Genomic DNA, 6,398 nt, shown 5'->3' with positions numbered 1-6,398 from the left:
GAAATCTTTTTTCGAGGAAAATTTCGACGCAGAGGGGGTGCTCCCCCTTTTAGCCCCCGAGGGAGGGTCGGGCTTTGCCGAGGCGAGGCCGACCCTTCCTTGATGACTAAACTTTGCGTGGGTGCGAGGTATATGAACGACTTGAAAACATCTTAAGGGTAGAAGCGACGTAGCTGTTGGATGTTCCAAGCGTTGCCGTAGACCTCGCCTTGGCTGTTGGCCAGCTTGTACGTTCCGGGCTTCAGAACTTTGGCGATGACGAATGGCCCCTCCCAGGGGGGCGTGAGCTTGTGCCTCCCTCGGGCGTCGTGCCGCAGCCGAAGCACCAGGTCGCCCACCTGGAGGTCTCGGGGCCGGACCCCTCGGGCGTGGTAGCGTCGCAGGGACTGCTGGTACCTCGCCGAGTGTAGTAAGGCCTTGTCCCGAGCCTCTTCCAGCTGGTCCAGCGAGTCTTCTCGGCTAGCTTGGTTGCTTTGATCGCTGTAGGCCCTCGTCCTCGAGGAGCCGTATTCCAGGTCAGTGGGCAAGACAGCCTCGGCCCCGTAGACCAAGAAGAACGGCGTGAAACCCGTGGCTCGGCTCGGTGTTGTCCTCAGGCTCCAGACCACCGAGGGGAGTTCCTTCATCCATCGCTTGCCGAACTTGTTGAGGTCGTTGTAAATCCGAGGCTTGAGCCCCTGTAGAATCATGCCGTTGGCACGCTCTACTTGCCCATTCGACATGGGATGAGCCACGGTGGCCCAGTCCACCCGGATGTGGTGGTCCTCGCAGAAGTCCAAGAATTTTCTGCCGGTGAACTGGGTGCCGTTGTCGGTGATGATGGAGTTCGGGACCCCGAAGCGATGGATGATGTTGGTGAAAAATGCCACCGCCTGCTCGGACTTGATGCTGTTCAGAGGTCGGACCTCGACCCACTTGGAGAATTTGTCGATGGCGACCAGCAGGTGCGTGTAGCCCCCGGGCGCCTTCTGTAAGGGGCCGACGAGGTCCAGACCCCACACAGCAAAGGGCCAGGTGATGGGTATCGTCTGCAGAGCCTGAGCAGGCAGGTGGGTCTGCTTCGCATAGAATTGACACCCTTCGCAGGTGCGGACAATTCTAGTGGCGTCAGCCACCACCGTTGGCCAGTAGAAGCCTTGCCGGAAAGCATTCCCGACGAGGGCTCGAGGCGCTGCGTGATGGCCACAAGCCCCTGAGTGTATCTCTTGGAGGAGTTCCTGACCTTCGGCGACGGAGATGCATCGCTGGAGGATGCCTGAGGGACTACGGTGGTAGAGCTCCTTCTCATCGCCCAGCAAGACGAACGACTTGGCGCGTCGCGCTACTCGCCGAGCCTCGGCTCGGTCGAGGGGCAGCTCTCCTTGGCGGAGATATTGCAGGTACGGGGTCTGCCAGTTTCGATCAGGCGTGACCCCGCTCTGCTCTCCCTCGATGCGCAATGCCTCGCCCTCGGTGGCCGAGGGTTCCCCGGGCTGATCTGAGGGTGCCTCGGGCCGAGCCGAGGGTGCCTCGGGCCGAGCCGAGGGTGCCTCGGGTTGTGCCGAGGGTACCTCGGGCTGGACCGAGGTCGCCTCTGGCTCGGCCGAGTCGTCGATCTTGACGGAGGGTTGATGCAGATCCCGGGAGAAGACGTCGGGGGGAACCATTGTTCGCCCCGAGGCTATTTTAGCCAGCTCGTCCGCAGTCTCGTTGTAGCGCCGAGCGATGTGGTTGAGCTCGAGCCCGTAGAACTTGTCTTCCAGGCGCCAAACCTCATCGCAGTAGGCCTCCATCTTCGGGTCGCGGCAGTGGGAGTTCTTCATGACTTGGTCGATGACGAGCTGCGAGTCACCGCGAGCGTCGAGGCGTCGGACCCCTAGCTCGATGGCGATCCGCAACCCATTGACCAGAGCCTCGTATTCAGTCACGTTGTTGGACGCCGGAAAATGGAGGCGCAGCACGTAGCGTAGGTGCTTCCCGAGGGGCGAGATGAAGAGCAGGCCCGCGCCGACTCCTATCTTCATCAGCGATCCGTCGAAAAACATGGTCCAGAGCTCCGGTTGGATCGGAGCCGTCGGTAGCTGAGTGTCGACCCATTCGGCTACGAAGTCCGCCAAGACCTGGGACTTGATGGCCTTCCGAGGGGCGAACGAGATTGTCTCGCCCATGATTTCCACCGCCCACTTTGCAATCCTGCCCGAGGCCTCTCGGCACTGGATGATCTCCCCCAGGGGGAAGGATGACACCACAGTTACCGGATGAGACTCGAAGTAGTGTCGCAACTTCCGTCTCGTCAGGATCACTGCATACAGCAGCTTCTGAATTTGTGGGTAGCGGATCTTGGTTTCGGACAGTACCTCGCTGACGAAGTAGACTGGCCTCTGAACGGGTAATGCATGCCCCTTTTCTTGCCTCTCGACCACAATCGCGGCGCTAACCACCTGAGTGGTCGCGGCGACGTAGACCAAAAGGGATTCTCCGTCAGCTGGAGGCACCAGGATAGGCGCCTTTGTGAGGAGCGCCTTCAGGTTCCCGAGGGCTTCCTCGGCCTCAGGGGTCCAAGTGAAGCACTCGGCCTTCCTTAAGAGGCGGTACAGAGGCAGACCTCTTTCGCCGAGGCGTGAGATGAAGCGGCTCAGAGCCGCAAGACACCCCATGACCCTCTGTACGCCTTTTAAGTCCTTGATGGGCCCCATGCTGGTGATGGCTGCGATCTTCTCCGGGTTGGCTTCGATGCCCCGCTCGGAGACGATGAACCCCAAGAGCATGCCTCGGGGCACCCCGAAGACACATTTCTCGGGATTGAGCTTGACGCCTTTCGCCTTGAGACACCGGAATGTCACTTCAAGGTCGGAAAGGAGGCCGGAGGCCTTCCTCGTCTTGACTACGATGTCATCGACGTAGGCCTCGACCGTGCGGCCGATGTGTTCGCCGAACACATGGTTCATGCACCGCTGGTACGTCGCACCCGCATTCCTCAAACCGAACGGCATGGTGACATAGCAGTACATGCCGAAGGGCGTGATGAAAGAAGTCGCGAGCTGGTCGGACTCTTTCATCTTGATCTGATGATACCCTGAGTAGGCATCGAGGAAAGACAGGGTTTCGCACCCAGCAGTGGAATCCACGATTTGATCGATGCGAGGCAGAGGGTAGGGAACCTTCGGACATGCTTTGTTGAGACCAGTGTAGTCTACACACATCCGCCATTTCTGCAAGGGAATTAGGCTTACACCTAGTTCCTAAATAATTTTGGTGGTTGAATTGCCCAACACAAATAATTGGACTAACTAGTTTGTTCTAGTGTATAAGTTATACAGGTGCTAAAGGTTCACACTTAGCCAATAAAAAAGACCATGTGTTGGGTTCAACAAAAGAGCAAAGGGCCAACCGAAGGCACCTCTAGTCTGGCACACCGGACTGTCCGGTGTGCCACCGGACAGTGTCCGGTGTGCCACCGGACAGTGTCCGGTGCACCACCGGACATGTCCGGTGCACTAGAGGACTCCAACTCGAACTCGCTACCTTCGGGAATTTCCAGAGGCACTCACGCTATAATTCACCGGACTGTCCGGTGTACACCGGACAGTGTCCGGTGCGCCAAGGAAGAGCGGCCTCAGGAACTCGCCAGCTTCGGGAATCGCCAACGGCTAGTCCGCTATAATTCACCGGACATGTCCGGTGTGCACCGGACTGTCCGGTGCAACTCCAGAGCAACGGATACTTCGCGCCAACGGTCACCTGCAGGCGCATTCAATGCGCGCCAGAAGCGCGCAGAGGTCAGGCGTGCCCATACTGGCACACCGGACAGTAAACAGTACATGTCCGGTGTGCACCGGACATCCAGGCGGGCCCACAAGTCAGAATCTCCAACGGTCGGAATCCAACGGAACTGGTGACGTGGCTGGGGCACCGGACATGTCCGGTGTGCACCGGACTGTCCGGTGCGCCATCGAACAGACAGCCTCCACCAACGGTCAAGTTGGTGGTTGGGGCTATAAATACCCCAACCACCCCACCATTCATGGCATCCAAGTTTTCCCACTTCTCAACCACTTACAAGAGCTAGGCATTCAATTCTAGACACATACAAAGAGATCAAATCCTCTCCAATTCCACACAAGGCTTTAGTGATTAGCGAGAGAGATTTGCCGTGTTCTTTTGAGCTCTTGCGCTTGGATTGCTTCTTTTCTTTCTCACTTCTTCTTGAGATCAAAACTCCATTGTAATCAAGGCAAGAGGTACCAATTGTGTGGTGGCCCTTGCGGGGAAGTTTTGTTCCCGACTTTGATTTGAGAAGAGAAACTCACTCGGTCCGAGGGACCGTTTGAGAGAGGGAAGGGTTGAAAGAGACCCGGCCTTTGTGGCCTCCTCAACGGGGAGTAGGTTTGCGAGAACCGAACCTCGGTAAAACAAATCCGCGTGTCACACTCTTCATTTGCTTGCGATTTGTTTTGCGCCTTCTCTCCCGGACTCGATTATATTCTAACGCTAACCCGGCTTGTAGTTGTGTTTATATTTGAAAATTTCAGTTTTGCCCTATTCACCCCCCTCTAGGCGACTTTCAATTGGTATCGGAGCCCGGTGCTTCATTAGAGCCTAACCGCTCGAAGTGATGTCGGGAGATCACGCCAAGAAGGAGATGGAGACCGGCGAAAAGCCCACTACAAGCCACGGGAGCACTTCATCGGAAGAGTCCCGCACCAAGAGGAGGGAGAAAAAGAAGAGCTCCTCCAACAAAGGGAAGGACAAGAAATCTTCTTCTCACCACAAAGAGAGGAAGGAAAAATCTTCTTCCCACAAGCCGCATAGGAGTAAGGACAAGCACAAGAGGATGAGGAAAGTGGTCTACTACGAGACCGACACTTCATCAACATCGACCTCCGACTCCGATGCGCCCTCTGTAACTTCTAAACGCCAAGAGCGTAAGAAGTTTAGTAAGATCCCCTTACACTATCCTCGTACATCTAGACATACTCCATTACTTTCCGTTCCATTAGGCAAACCACCAACCTTTGACGGTGAAGATTATGCTAGGTGGAGTGATTTAATGAAATTTCATCTAACCTCACTCCACAAAAGTATATGGAATGTTGTTGAGTTTGGAGCACAGGTACCATCCGTAGGGGATGAGGATTATGATGAGGACGAGGTGGCCCAAATCGAGCACTTCAACTCCCAAGACACAACCATACTCTTGGCCTCTCTAAATAGAGAGGAATACAACAAAGTGCAAGGGTTGAAGAATGCAAAGGAAATTTGGGACCTCCTCAAGACCGCGCACGAGGGCGATGAACTAACAAAGATCACCAAGCGAGAAACGATCGAGGGGGAGCTCGGTCGCTTTCGACTTCGCCAAGGGGAAGAGCCACAAGACATGTACAACCGGCTCAAGACTTTGGTGAACCAAGTGCGCAACCTCGGGAGCAAGAAATGGGATGACCACGAGGTGGTTAAGGTTATTCTTAGATCACTCATTTTCCTTAACCCCACTCAAGTTCAATTAATTCGTGGTAATCCTAGATATACTCAAATGACCCCCGAGGAAGTTATCGGGAATTTTGTGAGCTTTGAATGTATGATCAAGGGCTCCAAGAAGATCAACGAGCTTGATGAACCCTCCACGTCCGAAGCACAACCGGTGGCATTTAAGGCGACGGAGGAGAAAAAGGAGGAGTCTACACCAAGTAGACAACCAATTGACGCCTCCAAGCTAGACAATGAGGAGATGGCTTTAATCATCAAAAGCTTTCGCCAAATCCTCAAGCAACGGAAGGGGAAGGATTACAAATCCCGTTCGAAGAAGGTTTGCTACAAGTGTGGTAAGCCCGGTCACTTTATCGCTAAATGTCCATTATCAAGTGACAGTGACAGGGATAACGACAAGAAGGGAAAGAGGAAAGAAAAGAAGAGGTACCACAAGAAGAGGGGCGGCGATGCCCACGTGTGCCGCGAGTGGGACTCCAACGAGAGCTCCACCGACTCCTCCTCCGACGAGGACTCCGCCAACGTCGCCGTCACCAAGGGACTCCTCTTCCCCAACGTCGGCCACAAGTGCCTCATGGCAAAGGACGGCAAAAGGGAGAAGGTAAAATCAAGATCCTCCACTAAATATGAAACCTCTAGTGATGAGGATGATGCTAGCAATGAGGAGGATAACTTGCGCGTTCTTTTTGCCAACCTTAACATGGAACAAAAGGAAAAACTAAATGAGCTAATTAGTGCCATCCATGAAAAGGATGATCTCTTGGACTCTCAAGAGGACTTCCTTATTAAAGAAAATAAGAAGCATGTTAAGGTTAAAAATGCTTATGCTCTAGAAATTGAGAAATGTGAAAAATTATCTAGTGAGCTAAGCACTTGCCATGAGACAATAGACAACCTTAGAAATGAAAATGCTAATTTATTAGCTAAGGTTG

This window comes from Zea mays, chromosome 5, assembly GCF_902167145.1.
Source record: "Zea mays cultivar B73 chromosome 5, Zm-B73-REFERENCE-NAM-5.0, whole genome shotgun sequence".
In the NCBI taxonomy this organism is placed as follows: domain Eukaryota; kingdom Viridiplantae; phylum Streptophyta; class Magnoliopsida; order Poales; family Poaceae; genus Zea; species Zea mays.
This window is presented reverse-complemented; position numbering follows the sequence as displayed.